This window comes from Castor canadensis, chromosome 8 (assembly GCF_047511655.1).
Source record: "Castor canadensis chromosome 8, mCasCan1.hap1v2, whole genome shotgun sequence".
NCBI lineage: Eukaryota > Metazoa > Chordata > Mammalia > Rodentia > Castoridae > Castor > Castor canadensis.
In genome coordinates this window covers 88101092-88122422 of record NC_133393.1, presented here as the reverse complement: position 1 = coordinate 88122422, position 21331 = coordinate 88101092, and the positions used below count along the sequence as shown (strand labels likewise).

Here is a 21331-nt window from a genome sequence, read left to right as displayed (position 1 = left end):
ACAAACAGATAAAAAAACTGTACACACACACACACACACACACACACACACAAGGATATAGTTTTAAAAAAAGAGAAAATACCATCATTCATAAAATAGAATACTAAAAATACATGTATAAATACTTCAAAAGAAGGCAAGGAAAACAAACATGAAACAGAGGGAACATATCAATAATTACATTAAGTGTAAATGTTCTAAACACACCAATTAGAATAGAGATTGTCATGGGACAATGGACATAGAGCTTTGGTTAAGCAAGATGAATAAATTCTAGAGATATGCTATACAATATTGCATCTGTACTCAACACATATAGTCATACACTTAAAATTTGTTAGGAGGGTAGAGCTCATGTAAAGTATAGGTATCACATTAAAGAGGGAAAGAAAAATAGGGATACAATTGATTTAAAAAGTAAAAGGACATTCTACATGTTGTCTACCACAACCCACATTAAATATAATTATATATATAAAACATATATATGTTAAATATATATACATATATGTTAAAAAATAAAAGGATGATAAATCCAATATGGTTGCCTAGACTAGATCCTAGGATAGAAAAAGGACATTAGTAGTAAACCTGATGAAATGCAAACAAAGTCTGCAGCTTACTTAATAGAACACTACATCAATGTAAATGTCTTAGTTTTGATAAATAAATCATGGTCTTATACACATATATACACATATACACATACATATATATAAGACATTAGGAAAAACTGGTTGAAGAGTATACAGGAACTCTACTGTTTTTGCAACTCTCCTATGAATCTGAAATTACTTCAAAATAAAAATATTTAAGTAAAAAGAGGAAAAAATAAACGCCATGAAGATATGAATCATCAGAAAACTGGAGTGGCTATATTAATATCAGATAGGAGAGTCAATACTGATAAAAGTTCAATTCATTAAAGTATAAGAAACAATCCTAAACATGCATGTATCTAACAAAAGAAATCTCAAAATATATGAAGCAAAGACTGATAAAACTCAAGGGGAAATGAACAAATCCACAACTATAGTGAGACTTCAATTTTCCTTTCTCAGAATCATTAAAACAAGTAGAAAATAACCAAGGAAACAGAATTCAAAAAATACATAAATCCACTAAATATGACTGATGTTATAACACAAATGGAACAGTCAATAAAACAGACCATATCTTGGGTCATAAAACAAACCTTAATAAATTTTAAATACTGAAATCGAACAAAGTATATTCTTTATTCAGAATTAAATTAGATATTAGTAAAATAAAAAACACTAAAGAATCTCCCAACACTTCAAACAACACACATTTAAATAATCCATAGATTCAAGAAGTGTCAAGAAAAATAAAAATTCAACATATAAAAATTTATTAAATGTAGCCATAGCAGTGCTTAGACACAAATTTAAAGCATTAAAAACTTGTATTACTGAGGTAGGAGGATCATGAGTTTGAGGCCAGCCTACCAAGACCAGAGGCAGAGATCAGGAGGATGGTGACTCAAGGCTTGTCTGGGCACAGAGTTAGTGAGACTACATCTCAATAAGCCAGGTGTGGTGGTAGATACCTGTGATCTCAGCTACTCAGGAGGCAGTAGGTAAAAGGATTGCAGACTGAGGCCAACTGGGCAAAAAACAAAACCCTACCTAAAAATAACTAAAGCAAAAAAAGGATGGAGGTGTGGCTCAAGTAGTAGAGTACCTTAGCAAGTACAAGGCCTTTTAGCAGTACAAAAGACAGTGTTAAGAAAAAAGTAGCCAGGCACTGGTGACTCACACCTATAATCCCCAGTACTGCCACAAAAAAAAAAAAAAAAAAAATCCCAAGAAATTTATAAGAAAACTCCTAGAACCAACAAGTGAGTTCAATAAGGTTGTAAGCTACAATTTCTCATACAAAAACCAAACATATTTCTACATACAAGAAATAAATTAGAAACTAAAACCTATTATGAAAACATTTACAGTAGCTCAAACAAATACTTAGGTATAAATCTAAAAAATGCAGAATTTGTGTGTGAAAACTACAAAATGCAGATGAAAGAAATCAGCTATAACCCAAACAAATGAAGAAATATATCACTTTCATTGACAAGAAGACTCAGTATTAACTAGTATCAGTTCTTTAATTGATCTATAGATTTAATGCAGTTCCAACCAAAATGCCAGTTTTTGTAGATATATGCAAGCTGATTGTGAAATTTATACAGAAAGAACTAGAATAGCCAGACAACTTTTAAAAAACAACAAAGTTGGAAAGCTCACCTACCCAACCTTAAGGCTTGCTATAAAGCTATAATAATCAAGACAGCATGGTGCTGATGAAGGAACAGACATATAAATCACTGGAACAGAAGAAGGCAAGAAATAGACCCACACACATGCAACCAACTGACTTTTGACAAAAGTGCAACATCAATTCAATGAAGAAAGGGCAATCTTTTCAACAACAATGATGCTGGAACAACTGCACAGCTGTCTACAAAATAAAAAGATGAATCTAAATCTCACACCATATATAAATAGTAACTTGAATGGATTATAGATCTGAATGTAAAACTCTAAAAGAAAACAAAGAACATGTAGGTTAGACCTCCAGTCTTATATATATCATTAAATATATGATCCATAAAAGAAAATAGTTGACAAGTTGGAATTCATCGAAATTTAAAATTTTAGCAGTACAAAAGACACTGTTAAGAAAAAGGTAGCTGGGCACTGGTGACTCACACCTAGCTACTCAGGAGGCAGAAATCAGGAGGATCGAAGTTCAAAGCCAGGCCCTCGCAAATAGTTCAGGGACCCTATCTCAAAAATACTTAACACAAAAAAGGCTGGTAGAGTGGCTCAAGGTGTAGGCCCTGAATTGAAGCCCCAGTACTGCAAAAAAAAAAAAAAAAAAGGAAAGAAAGAAAGAAAAAGAGAAGAAAAGAAAAAGGAAAACTACACACTGGGGAAAAAATATTTCCAAGTAAATCATCTGATGAAAGAAAGACAAGACTTGTATCAAAAATATGATTAAATAGGACAGGCATGGTGTTTCATTTCTATAATCCCAGCTACTTGAGAGGCAGAGAGGATCGAAGTTTGTGGCCAGCCCAGGCAAAAAAGTTAGTGAAAACCCATCTCAATAAATAAGCCGGGTGTGATGGCACACATCTAAATACCCGCTACATAGGAGGCCACAGCTAAGGAGAATCATGGTCCAAAGCTGGCCCCAGGCAAAAATGCAGATGCTATCTGAAAGAAAACTAAAGCAAAAAGGGCAGGGGTAGAGAAGCATGGCTCAAACTATAGATTCTCTGCCTAGCATGCTTGAAGCCCTGAGTTTAAACTCCAGTACTGCCACACCAAAAAAAAAAAAAAAAAAGAAAGAATAAAAACAATATTCTAAACTCAGAGTAAGAAAGCAAAAAATTCCAGTATTGTTTTAAATGGGCAAAACATTTGGCTACACACTTTACCACAGACACACAGATGCAAATAAGCATGTGAAAAGATGCTCAATATCATTGCCCACTAGAGAAACAGACAATGAAATGACACTATCCATCAATTAAAATGGCTTAAAAAAAACATGATACCAATCACTAGTGATGATAACAGAGCTCCTGAACTCCCAAGCATTGCTAGAAAGATGAAAAATGGTATGACTTCTTCTAGAGGTAAATACATACTTTTACTGTATTACCCAGGAATACCTTTAAGAAATGTAAATTAGGTTCACATAAAGCCTACACATGAGTGTTTATAGCAGCCATTATTCACAACCACCAGAAAATGGGCAAATTCCAGATGAATAAACAAACTGTTAAATACAATGTTATACACAATGAAAGTTGCAGACAGTGAAATACTACTCAACAATAAAAAAAAATTGATCAATACGACATGAATGCACCTCCAAAATATCATGCCGAGCAAAAGACACCAGTCTCAAAAAGTTATCCTATGATTCCATTTATATGACATTCCGGAAGAGGCAAAGCACCAGGATGAAGAACTAAGTAGGGGTTGCCAGTTAGGGAGCAAAGAGAGTTTGACTGCAAAGGGGCTACTGAGCCAGTTTAGGCATATGAAATTCTGGCTGGAAAAGTGACAGGGATACTTTCCATGCTTTCTGGAAGCATTATTCTTTAAAAAGAAAAAAGAAAAAAAAAAAAGCCAGGGGCTGGTGGACCACACCTGTAATCTAGCAAAGACCAGAAGAACCACAGTTTGAGGCTAGTCCAAGCAGAAAAAAAAATTTAAAAAGTGAGACCATATCTCAAAAATACCCAACACAAAAAAATGCTTTTTCTGAACACCTTCCTAGGCAAAGCCCAAATGAAGCATATAAGTCACACTCCCTTGTTTACAATGCCTCACAACTGGAAACCAGCAAGGCAGCCTACAGAGGAGTGGGAGGTGAAAGATGTGGTAATCTAGGGACAAAATAAACCAAAGAAAGACACTAATGACCAGGAAGACACATGGGCCAGGAACAAAGCACCAAGGTCAGGCTGGATGTACTCTAATAAAAATTAAAGATTAATTAATATTATTGTTGATAGCCACTCATCCAAAGATAAAAATGGACTTTGTCCTATATAACTTTTCAGAAATTTTTAATGCTAAGAGTCTACATTAAGATAAACCCTTGCTGTATGTGGTGATGCACATCTATAGCCCCAGCTACTTGAGAGGCAGAGATCCAGAGGATCCATGTTCAAGGTCAGCGTGAGCAAAAAAGTTGGTGATGATCTTACCCCCAAAAAACAACCTGGTAGGCTGGTATGGAGTATTACCATGCCAGCTTGAAATTATGCCATTTTCAGGAAAATGTATAGAACTGGTTCATATTGGGTAAAATAAACCAAGCTCAAAAAGGCAAATGTGGCAAGTTTTCACTCATACGTGAAATCTAGGCCTAAAACAATAATAAAAAAAAAAAACAATAAAGAAACTTGAATGTAAAACTGATATGGGAGGGATGGGAAGGGGAGGGGAAATGGAGAGGGTACTAGGAGTAGAGTGAGGAGAATCAAAGTATGTTACATATATACATATGAAGATAGCCTAAAGAAACCCACCATATATTGTTTTTAAAAGGGAGGGGGAGACTGGAGGTGTGGCTCAAGCAGTATAGTACTTGCTTTGCAAGTGCAAAACCCTGAGTTCAAACCCCAGTCCTACCAAAAAAAAAAAAAGGATAAAAGGGAGAGAGGGTTAAGGGAATATAATAGAGGGAGTGAGTGAACTTGCTCAAAATACACTGCATGCATATATGGAATTTTCACATGAAGCCCCCTTATACTATTAAAGAATCCTAAATTAAAAAAAAAAAGTCTAAGAAACTTAAAAAAAAAATACCTAGCTTAGCCAGGTTTAAAAAAAAAAGCTGGATAAAGTGGCACCTACCTGTAATCCCAAATATTTGGGAGGCATGTCCCAAAGAAAAAACATAAGACCCTAGCTACAAAGGAGGCAGAGATCAGAGAATGGTGGTTTGAAGCCAGACTGGGCAAAATAGCTCATGAGACTCTATCTCAAAAAATAATAAAAAACAAAACAAAAACAAAAACAAAAAAAGGGCTAGTGGAGTGGCTCAAGGTGTAGGCCCTGAGTTCAAACCCCAGCACTGCAAAAAAAAAAAAATCCTAAAACAAAAAAGGGCTAGGGGCATGGCTTAAATGGTAGAGCACCTGCTTAGCAAGTTACTGGGCCTTCAGTTCAAACCCCAGTACTGCCCCACCCCCCCAAAAAAAGATATCCATAAAAAAAATTCGGACACTTATAGCTGATATTTCCTGTAAAAATTAGGAAAGAAAGTAGGCCTTGTGAGATAAGTGAAAAACTATGTGATCACTGCACTTCTTTCCTACTACACTGAATACTAAAATCTGTGTATTCGGTAAAACTATCTCAGGTTTTACCCTTTTCTAAGACAAGGAAGAAAAAACATTACAAATAGTGAGGAAACTAAAAATAAGAAAAAATTGCTAAAATATTCTTTGCACCAGAACACCCAGATTAACACAACAGACTGCCACTGTTCAGTTAAGTGGTCTTTGTGGACTTTCTTCTCCTAGGCTACCTTCAGAGTGTCTTCCCAGGGCACTACTGTTCAGTCACTGTCTGAGCATTCAAACTAGGAGGAAGAAACAAACTCACAATGTGACTACATGGAGAATCTAATGCAATCACTGTAAGGTTATTTTGCATCCCTAGATGGAGTGCAAAATTCACTAACATCTTGCACACGAACTCTCCTGCTTTACTAGTTATACAGCAAACCATGGGGACTTCTGCCAACTGTCTGAGTACAAACTGTGATAAATCAAATTTACAATTCAGCAGCTCTAGTGGCTTAAAAGAAAATAATCTTAACAAATTAAGACTTTTAGTGCATTAAGTTATATTTTGATGTGCTTTTCTCTTGATGTATTATTTTAATGTGTACTTTCTGATGTTTCAATCACTCAAGTTTTTCCTATTTAAAGATCTTTGCTAACAAGAAAAGGTAAAAAACAGAGCTGAGCTCCCAGGCCTTGCCTCTGCAGTAAAATTACCACTGAATACTGAAGTTCTATGTTAGGGCACACTGACCAATGTCTTGTACCTCAGCTACAGCAGGGAGATTCTTATAAGTCAAGTCCGACTCTTTTCATCCAAAGCCCAAGATTTAGTACATGAAGTAGAAGGCAACAGCACTGGCCAAATAAGGCCTCTTCCTCTTTCCCTCTGCCTTTACCTATTAGATTCCTTCCAGCTGCTAGCTTAAATTCAGCCTACAATTTCAAACACCATAGCTTACGTGAAGCAATGTAATATAAGCAAATGATCAAAAAAGAAATCCACTGAGTTTCAAGAAAGACACAACAGTCATCCACCAGGTCTATGAAAAGGTACATAATTACTTATATAATTATTATTTATCCTCCAAATTGCGATTTTTCCTTGAGAAAAGGAAAAAGATGACCAGTTAAGTGTCTATAAATAGAAAGACCCCCAAATATGAGCAGAAACCCATAAAGATTGAACAATCTTTCTCAGTGACCACGTAGAGAATAAAGAAGTTCAGAAGATAGGTTTTCCTAAAAGAAATAAATAACATTCCTATGGGGGAGGGAACCTCTGCAAAGACATCATTAAAAAATCAGAAACAAAGGGGGCTTGCTAAACAAAGCACCGTGGACTAGACTGCCAACATGTACTACAGAACATACTTCCCAGCTTCTCAAAATAGGAACTTCTGTCTCTAAACCTTCAAACAACAAAATATCTCTAACTACCTTTTCCCTTTTGCCCCAGAAGTTATTCACTAAGGTCTACTGAGTCTTCCTAAACTAAATGACACTTAAGTACACACATCCATGTGACATACATATTTAAAATTAACATTTAGATCTGCTTTTATAAAGTTTTATTGAAAAAAAAATTAACAGTTACTTGTCTTTCTTTCCCATCCTTAGCAGCACTGCTCTAGTGTAATCATTCATCAGTATACAACCAAATCAAATAACCAACCAACTGGATGTCCATTCCTTGTTCTATTCCATCCAATTAGCTATTGCTACCTGAGTTTCCTAAGCCACTACATCACAGCTCTATGTGTCATTCTGTACTCCCTCAAAAACCTACTTTGTTTTGCATTGTCAAGAATGCAGCTGCAAAAAGTCCTTAATGTTTGGCTACCTAGCCACTATTTTTGCAGGTTTATCAGCCACTAAGGGATTCTACCCCAGCCCAACTGGTTTGCTCACTGCTCCCCCAAATGAGTTCATACGTACTTTGGCTACACCATCCATCTGAACCATTCTGTAAAGCCCAGCTCAAATCATACTTCTTCTATCAACCTGTCTCTGATCATACCAGTTTGAAGCTTTCCTAAAAAAAAATCTAATGATCCCATTTAATTGGCAATTAAACCTTTTTCCATTGTTTAATCTAAAACCATTATGAAAACCTTTACTTAATATTTACTTATTTAGCCAAATAAATGAGTTCCTAGAACACAAAATGTTATCTTTAATATTCCTCTCAATACTTGTCACACACCCCTCTCACCCTTAGTTGCTACTCACTAAATATGTGTTGACTGGTGTGGTCAGGATAGATGACATATTTCCCCATGGGAAGCAACAGGAATTCTCAAGACCACAACTTCCTCTACATTTTATTTTTCACAGAAAATTCTCTAATGGAAACCCTGAAAAAGCAATGCAAGTGATGGAAACTTTTTTCATTAAATAGGCCAAGAAATTAAAATATACATTTCACTAAGAAAAGTAAAACATAGGAGAAGTATGTATATTGTAAGGAAAAGGGGAAAATAATTGATCTAAGATGATCTAGATGAGAGTTCAAATCTCCAAACTATTTCAGTAGTCTCTCTTAAAGACAATGGAATTAACTGGGTAGGGGCACATAATTGATGTACATATGTCCTGTGTAGGATGGAAAATTTACAAAAGAAATTGGTAATCTTAGTCGCCTTTATGGAGTACATACTGGGTGATTACCAGGCAGTAAAAGAAGATAAATTTGAACCTACTGATTTTTTAATCCTCTACCTCTGTAAAGCATTCAAATGAATAAATGTAAAGATATGGCATGATATCTTTAGAAAGGAAGAGATACCACCGACAGCACCTTTATGAAAAAGGTTTTTATATTAAATGACTATCCTTAAAAAGGAGAGGGGAAATAAAAGAAACATTTAAGAATGCTACTATATAGCAAGAAAATATGCTCCAGTTTTCCCAATGCAGAGACAAAGCAATTTACAGAAAAATTCTAGCAGAGTTAAGGATAAAATTGAATTTAAAAACAAAACAAATGAACAAAAGCCCCCACCTGTGTAAGGTTCTGTGCCCTGTCCAGAAGATCAGGACCACTCTGCCTCAGAAATGAGCCCAGAAATGGAGTCAGCACCTTGTCTTAAAATACCCACAAGTCCCCCTAATCACAAGGCATCACGTTCTTTAGTTGACACCAAAGAAACCTGACTGAGAACTTTGTAGCAAATAAGATTTCTGTATATTCTGACCTCCAAGAAAGCTCTACGAGTCTCATATGCAGCACCCTTAATTTTCCTCTGCAATGTAATACTAATGCATTAATTTGTTTTTATGTAAAAGCATTTTATTCAGCTTTTTGACGAGGCAAAAAAGACACTCGTGAATGTGACACAAAAGCCCACTGCATTATCCTTAATTGAAAAAGAATTTCTCCTGAAATAAGGAGCTAACCATATAATAAATTAAGTCCTAATTGTTTATAGGGCTGTTGCTTAACAAAATGAAGGGAAAATGCTATTTCACAGTGGCTTGCAATGGCCAGTAAGCTTATGGGGGCTTAGCATTTAATTGTCTGTACTATTAAAATAAGGAAAGAATAAAGTGAAAAACAAATTGCTTTTTCATTGATAAAGTAGTTGCAATCTCTTGCATTATCAATTATTATCTAAAAATTAAAAGTAGCATTTTAATTTTGACTTTTTCTCCCTTCCCAAGTTCATTCTGGTGGAAATGCTAACAACCAGTTAAATTCCCAAAATGCAGGGAAAAAATGAGGAAAACCAATGACTGTACATTTCACAACTTCTCTAATGTTCTTACTCTCCAGGAACTCAAAAGATTTTATAGCATGAAAACCACACTCATCAACTGAACATGAAAGGAGCCTGTTAATAGGACTTCTGAGGGCTTTAGTGCTTCCATTCCCAGACCCGGGGATAAACCCAGTGAACACAGGAGGCCCCCTATCCCCAACAGTGCATATAAAAGCACTTGCAATCTCCCCGCCTAACCCTTTATTCACCCCATCCCAATCAATTCCCTCCAGGACCAGCAGAGCTTTAGTCCTACCCTAAAGAGAATCTCTTAGAACCTCAGGTCCCGCCTTTTATTTCATTCTCTTTTCCTCAACATGACACTGCTTCACATACCTAAGGAAAATCTTGACTATTATCCTCTTTCACCTTTGCTCTTCTAGCCCCAAGGCTCCTAGCAAGCCCCAGCATCCTCTGTTCTCAGTTCTACACCAACTTCGACCTTGCATAAGCAATCATGTCCAGATGACAGTTCTGGTTATAACTTAGGTTGGCAATGTGAACATTTATGAGTAGCCAAGTATGTGTATTTATGTGCAGGAGATATGGAGAAAGGTAAGAGACACCAAGATAGGACAGCTTTTTCAAAAGCAGCTAGGATGGCTACAGAACAAGTGTGTTACTTTAATGCTTTATTTTCATCCATATTCTACTTATTGATACATCTTCAGTTCATTTTCCCTCATTCTTCCTCTTCCAAAAGGCTCTCCTTCAAAGGTACTTTTGCCCTCCCTCTGCCTATCCCAGAATCTTTCATTATGCCCACTCACTAAGATATGTTTAGCTACCTAGGATAATGATAATTTCTTAAAATAAACCAAAATTGTTCACGTTACTTAGTTATATGAACATCAGAATATAGCGCCATTTAATGGGAAAAAAAATCTTTAAGCATGAGTCAAGCAACCCGAGTACTAGTCTGCACTCCACCATCAAGATAGTCTTTAGGTTTGGACAACTCATTTACTCTTTTAGATACTCAGTCTCCTCAACTACTACATGGGTAAAGTAAGATTTGCCTTACCTAACTCCAACAATCACCTGAAAGATTTTTAAAGTTTTGATATCAGACAGGCATAGAGTAATAATTACAAAGATGGGTGGTCACCTGTGAGACCTAAATGTATGAGATCCACTCAAACAAAGCAATTCAAAGACTACACAGTGGGGAAACCTGAAAAGATAGACATAAGCAACTCCAAACTCGCATACTCACTTGCCACAACTAAAATGTCCAGAATAAAGGCAGGCCCTTAGTCTTTAAGCCAATTCCACCTTTGGACCCCGGGCTATGGTTAAAAATAGCTCAGTCACCTACCCTGGTGAATGGCAAAGCATTCCTTTATGGGTGAAGAGTCCTAGTCTAGCTGGGAATGAATAAGAGACAGGGAAGATTGCTTTGGTAAATGCATTTGCACTGTGGTGGTGGAAGCCAGTGCAGCAACTGCAGAACAGATCTTTTCTCCTTTTAGACTAGCAATGTCCATCAAGTTTAGGAGCCTGCAGATTATGCCTTCTACATTAGAATGAAGATGAAGCCACTGTCTGCATTTCAGAATACTGAAATTTAAGACATCACATATACTATATCGAATACACATATAAATACACACTAAGCTGCTAAATCCCTAGAGAGAAAGGAGCTAATATATACTGTGCACAACATTTCAGAAACCACAAAGAGACGAAGATTTCATTTAATCCCCATAAACACCTTGCAATGCAGGTATTAGTATTTCCTTTTTTTTTTGGAGTGGTGGTGGTAGTGGAGGTAGTACTGAGTTTTGAACTTAGGACCTTGTTCTTGCTCTTGCTAGAAAACATTCTACTACCTGAGCCATGCCCTCAGCCCTACTGTTCCTATTTTTGTACATAAAAACACTGAAGCCCAGATAGATTAAATAACTTGCCCAAGGTCATAAAGCAAGTAAGTAGTGGAGTCAGGATTTGAACTAGTTTTGTGTGACTCCAAAGCCTACACTGCTCCTGACTTCTCTTTTTTGGGGGGCTATGGGACTGGGATATGAACTCAGGGCTTCACACTTACAAAGCAGGTGCTCTACCACTGAAGCCATTCCTCCAGTCTATTTTGCTCTGGTTATTTTGGAGACAGGGGTCTTGTGAACTATTTGCCTAGGATGGCCTCGAACCAATCCTCCAGATCTCAGCCTTCCAAGCAGCAGGCACCAACCTGACTTTTCTTTCAATGGTATAACTATGGCAACCTTCTTGGGTCTTTATTTCACCTTAATCCATGACAGTACTTAACTGTATATTCTGTATGTTTCTACAACTTCACAAAAGGACAGAAAAATTTTTCCAGAGACCTTCTGCTTTGTCTTTTCCTACATTTACTTTCCATTTTTGAACAAATGACTCTTTTTTAGATTACATCACTGGGCTCGACTTCACAGACTACCATACGACCTTTTGGCAATCAATAAACCTAAAGGGTGAGAGTTCTACTTCCTTCTTTTAACACTTTAATAGCTACCCTTTGGGGGCATGACATTATTTTCTAAGCTGGTGGCATTGGTACCTGTACCAATACAGGTACAATGCCTTACACACAGTAGGTACAGAGTGAGGCAATTCATTGAGCCACTAATTAAGAAAAGGTTTATTTATTCCTCTAGTTAATTTTATACGAGTCTAATTCTATGAGTGAATTCTTTCATATTAAAGGTGGTTTTTTGAAAATTTTTTGAAAGATTAAGAAAAAATAAACTAAAATACAACAGCCTAGTATTTAAATCCCTAAGTGACTAACTAGCAGACTATGAATTAAAGAACCTGAGAGGCAGAGTTTAAAAACAGTCATTTGGAGTAACGTTTACAAGTGCTTTTTGAATAAAAAAAAAAGGCTAAAAAAACAATCAAATATGGACAACTCTTGCTTAGGATGGAAAATCTAAGGATATCTTTTTCCTGTTTTTACATATATTAAATTTTTCTACAATAAGTATGTGCTATTTTTATAATTAAGGTAACTGATCTCACTCTGGATAAACTTAGTATTTTTAACACTTTCTATACAGTGCAGGCTTAGCTATAACCCATAGGAAGTAAGTATTCATTAATTCAAGCATATACCTTCCAGAACAACTTGCTACATAATATCAGCACATTAAAGATAATTACTTTTCTTTCCATTCATAGAATGTTTTTCTTCCTTTAGGTGGACATGTCTCTTTGTAGTCTTTCCAAGTGGGTATAGACTTCTTATATAATCTTTACAGAACATTGAGTCCCAAATTTTTCTTAGTAACAAGACAAGAATGTCATTTGCCTGTGATAGTCCCAGTTCATATGTCTTCCAACTTTATGTGTGTTATCTTTTAAATAAGATTAAAGTACTTCAACCAAAGAGAATGAGCTACTTTCTATGGTAGTAAGTCCTCTACTAAGGAAGTACTCAAAGCTGAGATCTCCCACGGGAGGTATTCCTGGGTTGGGTAGGAGGTTGTACAAGCTGAGTTTCATGACCCCTTCTATTTTATGATTTAAAAATAATTTTTGGATGAATGTACTTTAGTGATACAATGGATCACATGCTGGCTAATTGTGCTGAGTCCCTTTCTCAGCCCACTGAGCAGATCAACCCAGTGAAGATGTCCTTCTGATCCAGTTTAACCTGGTGAGCTATCTAATTACTTCTGATGAAGATGAAATTTCAATACTATTAGCAGTTTCTTGCTATTGAAATGACTGAAATGTGCTGAAATAATGCAGTCAGCAGAATGTCACTGTGTGACTTACATATGGATCTGTTGCAGCCTATAAAACATTGCCTCCATGGGGGACAGCCAAAATGAGGAGTTATGTGGGAGTAATAAAAAGTGGTAACTAGGCCTTCAACCTCAAACACCAAACCCAGCTATGCATGCGCACGCACATCCACAGCTTCAGGAAAGCCTGCTGGTGATAAGAAGCAAAGAAAACCCAAATCATATCCAACATGGGCTGCACTTCACTGTGAAACTGGTCAGGGAACTGTCCTTTCAGCACCACAGCAAGAAACTCTAGTACAAGCCTAAATAAAAGCAACCCAAAGCTGAACCACAAAATTATTTTTCCTAAGGGTCCTTCAAAGAAGCAGTAAACAACTGTATGGCTATTTGTTTTTAAGTATACTACATTCCACTTCATTATCCTTTATTAATTTAAAGTGAAACCCTCCAAGTATTTTGATAAAAGTTGTCAAAACCCCAAATAAAAACCAAAGGCATACAGTCCGCCTCTCAAACTGAACACAAGAAGCCAGTAATTACCCTGCACCAACATGAATTGCTTTGCAATACCCACCAGCAGCCCTACTAAAAAACACAACACATTCACATACACCCCAAACCAGATTTTCAGAGAACTCAGAACATGCTTGCAGCCTTTCCAGAGACTACCTCAATTTCTAGGACAGAGAATGCTCACTGAACACCGACCATCGCTACCCTCCCTCCCCCCCACACACACAAGCAATCAAATCCTTTCAGGGAGAACTGAAGGCCTTATGGGTCATGAGTTCCAAAGAAAAACCACTGCAGTATTTCAAGAACCAGGTTACAGGCTATGTGCCACAAAGCTTCCAACATTTTAAGTCTGAATCCCCCACGATTCCTACCATCCTGGCACTAGGTAGTAATGCTGTCCAGCCATTTGCATTACACATCAAAAACAATTCTTTTGAAGCAAGAAAGACCCCTCCCCCATATCGCCTAATGCACGTGGAGAAAAGCGAAGCTCAGAGAGATTGTGAGACAGTGAAAATTTTACCACACCCGAAATTTCCTTGGAAAGCTATAACATCCCCCAGCCCTAACCCACCCGCTACTTCTCTAAAGGATCTCCAGGTTCAAACTGGAGGAAACAATTACATAAAAAGCACTCTCCCCTTTGCCCTTTAAGGTCCTCACCCACATTTCCTGCTCTCAATTCCTGCCTCACCGGTACCCACTGTGCATCAAGAGCAGTTTTCCTTGGGTAGCAGAGTTTGCTCCATGCTAATTATTTCTCCCAACCCATGAATTTAGCCAGATACAACACAAAGTTTCTTCTACCCCCTCCCCCAAACAAATGACAATCATTTAGTATGCACACTGATGCAAATCTTAGAATCTCGGGATATAAAATGTATTCCCCCATTGCTTCAAAAACTGCAATGTAAGTAAGGTAGAGGGCATAGGGTGGGGTAGTTGGAAGGAATGCATGGTCTGGAGAATCCGATTTATCAGACTGAAAAATGATTCCCACTCCATCCCAACCGGAAGCGGGGGCTGCTGAAGGGGTCTGACAGCCCCAGCTACCGCCCGGAAAGTTCACTGCCAAGTCTCCACCGGTGGTTGTTGCGGGTAACGGAGGGGATGGAGCTGAGCTCCCAAGAGAAATGCAGAGGCTTTGCGGCCACCCCCTCCCCCAAGATACCAGAAGAGAAGTAGAGAGGAAGGGTCCGACCGGTGGAGCTGGGCAAACAGTCCTGTACCCCAACGCTAACAAGAAGCCCAAGGTGCTGCTGCCGGCGGAACGGTGGGGGAGGGAGCGCGGAGGAGAGGACTAGGCTCTGCATCGGGTGGCGTAGGGGTGGGGGTGGGGGGAAGGGGATGTTCTGAAAGTGATGTTCTCCCCAATGCAGAAATCCTAGCCTGCCGAGGAAGGTCGCGGGGGCTCCCAACACAGCCTCAGTGCACTCTGCTGGGGGAGGGGGATAACACATCGGAGAAAAGGGCAGGGGTATGCTAGCTGCCCAAGGTGCCCAGGAGCCGCTGGCTTCTGCAGTTGGTAGCAATCTGGAGCCCGAGGAGGGAGAAGGATGCAGTAAGACATGGGGGAGGGGGTAGAGCCGAGGGGCTTGCTGTAGGTAGATCCCGACAGCGCTGCCCCTCCCAGGACAACCCCGAGGGGGACTCGATTCAGCACAGCACGGGGGGGAGGGGTGGCCGCACCACCCAGGGGCGCGAGGGCGAGGCGGGGTCCCCCAACACAGCCAAGGGCCGAGAAGTGTGTCGGGGAGGGGGCGGGGGGCTAGTGGGCCTCGATTCTCCTCAAGAACCCCCGGCAAAATACAGCAGAAGGAAGCAAGACTTCCAAACACCTGTCCAAAACAGGGAGGGCAGAAATCCCGCTCCACGGCCCCGCGAGCCCCGCCGCGCACTCTGCGGCAAAGCCCCCGACTGACTGGAGAGGAGCAAGCCCGCTCCAGGGTCCCGAAGCAAGAATGAGGAGCCCGGGGTGAGGAACGGCGCCGTGGCGGGGGCTCCGGGGCGACTTACGGCGGCGGCGGCGGTGAGCGAGGCGGCGACGGCCCTAACGCGGGGCCCGGGAGGGGCGGCCGGACTGCAGAGGCGCCGAGGCTGCGGCGGGCGGGACTGCGGTGGGCGCCATCTTGGAGCGCTCCCCGCGCCCGCCCCCCGCGCCGCGCGAGTCCTTGCATAATTGATGACTCGCGCCCGGCGTCGCGCGCGCCCCCCGGCCCCCGCCCCCCGTCCCCCCCTGGCCCCCGCCCCCGCCCGTGCCCGCGCCCCCGCGTCCGCGTCCGCGGCCCACCTACCCCTGCCGGGCGCGCCCGCTCGCTTGCTTGCTCTCTCGCTCGCTCGCGGGCTGCCTCGCCGACCGGCGTCCCCGCGCCGCCCGGACCCGCTCCGCGCGAGGACCTGGGGCCGGCAGGGGGCGCCGCACCGAGCGCCAGCCAGCGTCCCCGGGCCCGCCTCCACGACGCCCCCGCCAGCCGCGGGAGGGGCTCGGAGGGCCGCCCTGGCCGGCCGTGGGACGGCGTCCCGTCAGCACCGGCCTGGACACCAAAAAGGTGCCGCGTGTGGGCTTGGTGGTTCTCTGCGGCCCTGATCAACGCCAAGGCTGTCCTTCCTCCGGAGCGTGCGCGGTGACGGGGCAGCGCTGAGTTGCTGGAGTTTTTGACATCTGCCGACGCGAGGAACTCACTTTTGCATGGTCTTTGGTCAACGGATAAAACGCAGGCGGAGGCTGGTGTTCCTGCGGTCGGGCCTGGCGTGAGGAGCAGGGAGCCGTTGCTCCCTGGCGGCCCCCTGGTCTGTAAGGGTAGAGGTCACCTTATTCTCTCTGAGCCTTGGTGTATCCGTCTGTGAAGCAGGCATGAGCATTGCTGCTTCCTGCACACCCCGGAGGACAGCTCTTAGCACTTTAAGGTGCCTCTCCAGTGCGTAATATGTCTAGCACACATTCACGCTCAGGATGCTACTTACTAACTGGGTAGACTTAGCCATCCTCTCCAAACGTGGGTTCTAATCGGTCACAGTACCAACCTGATAGGTTTACGCATTTCACACATTTCTGACATAACCTGGCACACAGTCTGCCCTCTACATGCACTTTGATGAGGCCCACTTGACATGCAATGAACTATGTGTGTTTATAGGTTTTTTTTTTTGGCGGGGGGAAGGTTGTTTTGGTTGGTACTCACATTTGAACTCAGAGATTCACGCTCGCTAGGCAGGCGCTCTACCACTTAAGCCACTCCGCCAGCCCTAAAGGATAGTTTTGATGTGCATGTATGCATGAAATTCTAACCGCTAAAGTGATGTACGGACTCATCACCGTCCAAAGTTTCCCCCTTCACCAAGCAAGCAAGGATCATTAGTTCTCGTTTTCCAGAAATTTACATTGATGGAGTTAAACAGTATGAACTCTCTTTTGTGTGACTTCTCCACCTCAGCGTAATTATTTTGAGACTATTATGTTGATGCCTATGAAAACCTCGTTCCTTTTTATTGCTCAGTAGTAATTATTTCAGGGATCTACCACAATTAATCCATTCACCTATCGATGACATTTAGATTAATTCTAGTTTTTGCCTATTACAAATAAAGCTGCTACAAGTATTTATGCTCAAGTCTGCATGAACATGTCCTTTAATTTCTCTCAGGTATAAATATCTAGGAGTGGAATGACCAGATCCTATCGTAGGTGTATATTTAACATATTAAGAGAGCGCCAATCTACTTTGCGAAGTGGTTGTGATGTGCCATCGTCCATTTCTCCTAACAATATATGAGCGTTTCAGTTGCTCCACACCCTCACCAAATTCGGTATCATCAGGCTTTGTTAAGGTTAGCCATTCTAATAGGTGTGTAGTGTTACCTCATTGTGGTTTTAACTCGTTTCACTGAGGACTAAAGATATTGAACATCTTTTATGGACTTGTCATCAGTAGATGCTCAAGTAAAATTTGTTCAAGTCTTTCATCTATTTTTGGAGTTATTTTTTTGTTGGATTTTTAGAGTTGCTTATACATTCTGGATACAAGCTGGTAGCAGATATGTGATTAGCAAATGCTGTTTCCCAGTATGGGCTTATCTTTATTTTGTTAAGAGTTACTCAAAATAACAAAGTTCTTAATTTTTGTGAAGTCCAGTTTTTTTCTTCTATGGACCATGATGTAATCAGGTATGTATGGGTCTAGTTCTGGACTCTATTCTGCTTCATTAATCTGTCATCTTGACACTGCTACTACTCTGTCTTGATTGCTTGTGCTTTAAAATAAATCTTGAAATCAAATTGTTTAAGCCAAATGACAGTCTGGGGATATAGCTCAGTGGTAGAGTGCTTGCCTAGCATGTATGAGGCCCAGGTTTCCAATACTAGGTTCTTTGTATTTCCATGTAAATTTTAGAATCAGTTTGTCAAATTCTACAAAGAAAAACCCTGGAATTTTTATCAAGATTGCATTGAATTTATAATCAACTTGGGGATAACAGAACTGAGGCTTCTATTTCATGAACATTTCATTTATTTCAGTTTTATGGTTTTCAGGAGTTTTATGTTTTTCACCTTTGTAGTATTGATTCCTAAATATTTCATATTTTAATGTTATTCAGTAGTATTTTTATACTTCAGTTTCTCACCCATTGGAATTATATAAAAGTACAATTAATTTTTATTTCGATCTTATGCCTTTCAACTTTGCTTAATTCATTTGCTAGCTCTAGATTTTTTTTGTAGAGTCTATTAATAAACATCATTTTAAAATAAACTGTTTTATTTCTTCTTTTTCCAATCTGGATGGATTTTTTTTCTTGCTTTATTGCACTAACCATACCTTTTCATACAATGCTGATTAGAAATGATAAGAGTAGACAACATTACTTTGTTCCTCATCTTAGGGGGAAAACATTCAGCCTTTCACCAGTAAGTATGATATTGGCTGTAGGTTTTTCTTAAATACTATTATGTTGAAAAAGGTCCCCTATTCCTATTTTGCTGAGAGTTTTGTCAATGCTTTCTGCATATGACTTTTACTTTTAGTCTATTAAATTAGTGAATTACATTGATTTTCAAATGTAAACTAAACTCTTTTCCTAGGAAAACGTATTAGTCATAACAGGTCCTTTTTGTATTGTTGGCTTTGATTTGCTAACATTTTGTTAAGAACTATTGTACCTGTGTTCATGAAGTGTATTGATCTGTAGTTTTCTTGCAATGCTTTGTCTAGTTCTGGTATCACAGTAATTCTGGCCTCACAGGATAGATTGGGAAGTATTCCTTCTTCACTTTTCTAGACAACCTTGTGTAGATTTTATATTTTGTATTCCTTTAATGTCTGGTAGAATTTTCCAGTGAAATTATCTGAACCTGAAGGTTTTTTTGACAGAAAGTTTTCAAGTACAATTTAATTTATTAAATAAATACAGTGCTACTCAATTTTTTTTTATTCTCTAGTGAACTTTGGTGGTGGTGTCTTTATTTCATTTAAGTTGTTGAATTTATGGGCATGAAGTTGTTCATAATATCCTATATCATTATTTTACTATCTATATAATTTGTAGTGGTATCGTGTTTCATTCCTGATGCTGGTAATTTGTACGATCTCTCTCTCTCTTTCTCTCTCTCTCTCTCTAACCGCCCCACACACATACACACACACACCGTAAACACTTTTCAGTTTCATTGATTTTTCCCTACTGACTTTTTTTGTGTGTGTGTAGTACTGGGGTTTGAACTCAGGGCCTTTACCTTGAGCCACTCCACCAGTCCTATTTTTGTGAAGGGGTTTTCAAGATAGGGTCTCATGAACTATTTGCCCAGACTGGCTTACAAGCGCAATTCTCCTGATCTCTGCCTCCTGAGTAGCTAGGATTACTGGCATGAGCCACTGGTGCCTAGCCCTACTGACTCTTTGTGTTCTATTTCTTTTACCTCCACCTGACCATTATTTCCTTTCTTCTGCTTATTTAGAGTTTCATTCACTGCTTCCCCCATTTTCTTAAGGTAAAAGCTGAGGTTGTTGACCTCAGAATTTCTTCTTTCCTAAAATGGACATTTAATGCTATAATTTCTCCCTAAGTACTGCTTTAGCTGCATTCCACAAATTTTGATATATTGGATTTTCATTTTAATTCAGTTAAAAATACTTTATTCTTCCCTCTCTGTTCTTATCTTTGGCTCATGGACTATTTAAAAATATATCGCCTAGTTTTCAAAAATTCAGGGATTTTCCACATTACATTCTGTTATCAGTTACTAATTTTATTGCATGTGGTCTGTGAACATGACTTGTATGACTTCAGTGCTTTTCAATTTTTTGAGATGTGTTTCCCAGCTCAGAGATGATCTATCTTCGTAAAGTTTCCATGTGCACTTGAGAAGAGTGTGTCCTCTGCCGTTGTTGCATGGAGTGCTCTATAAATGTCAATTAGGTCAAAGTGATGGCATACTGAAATTTCTGAATATAATTATGGCATGATATTTCATTTCTCAATCTTTTAACATTTGCCCTTTTGTCTTTATATTTAAAGTGGGCTTCTTACCAGTCAACAGAATGAGGAAATGGAAGAAAATATTTGCAAACCATATATCCAATAAGGGGTTAATATCCAAAATACATAAGGAACTCAAACAACTTGATAGTAAGAAAACAACTAACCTGATTACAAAATTGGCAATGGACCTGAATAAACATTTTATAAAAGATATACAAATGGCCAAGAGAGATATGGAAAAATACCATCATTAATCATCAGGGAAATGCAAATTAAAACCATGATGACATGTCAACTCATACCTCTTAGAATGGCTATTATAAAAAAATAAAAAGTAAGTGTTGGTGTATGGAGAACAGGGAACCCTTATATACTGTTGGTAGGAATGCAAATTTGTACAGCCATTTCAGAAACTAACATGAAAGTGGTTCAAAAAATTACAAATAGAACTACCATATGATCTGTCAAAACCAGTACTAGGTATATAGCCAAAGGAAATGAAATAGGTACGTTAAAGAGATATTGGCACTCCTACATTTGTTGTATCATTATTCACGTACCCAAGATATGTAATCAACCTAAATGTCCATCAATGGGTGATTGGATAAAGAAAATATGTTATGCATGCATAGTGGAGTACTACTCGGCCTTTACAAAGAAGGAAGTCCTGTCACTTGTGACAACATGGTTGTACCTAAAGGACATCATGTTGGGTGAAATAAGACAGACACAGAAAAACAAAGGTTGCATGATCTCGTGTATATGTGGTATCTCCTAAGGTCAATCTCATAGACGCAGGCAGTAAAATTTTAGTCCCCAGAGGCTGGGAAGTGAGGGGACTGGAGAGTTGTTGGTCAGTTAGACAGGAAGAACAAATTCAAAAGATCTATCATACATCGTGGTCACTATAGTTAATAACAATATATTACAGACTTGAAGACTGTTAAGACAAAAGTTTAAATGTCCTCACCACAAGAAAAATTAGATGAGTAATGCATATGTTAATTGGA

At 39.4% G+C, this 21331-nt stretch overlaps 1 protein-coding gene across 7 annotated transcripts in view; it reads right to left on the bottom strand.

Moving 5' to 3' along the window:
* The window catches only part of Scn8a (sodium voltage-gated channel alpha subunit 8), a 183788-nt gene extending 167559 nt beyond the window's left edge, over positions 1-16229 (bottom strand). For 5 of the 7 annotated variants that reach the window (XM_074083417.1, XM_074083419.1, XM_074083413.1 and 2 more), the window contains exon 1: positions 15861-15991. The gene's annotated coding sequence lies outside the window, so the exon portion shown is untranslated. Of the gene's footprint in view, positions 1-15015; positions 15034-15860; positions 15992-16138 lie in introns of those variants that run through there. The other 2 variants (XM_074083415.1, XM_074083416.1) reach the window with 2 other exon arrangements.
* Positions 16230-21331: the final 5102 nt, after the last annotated feature.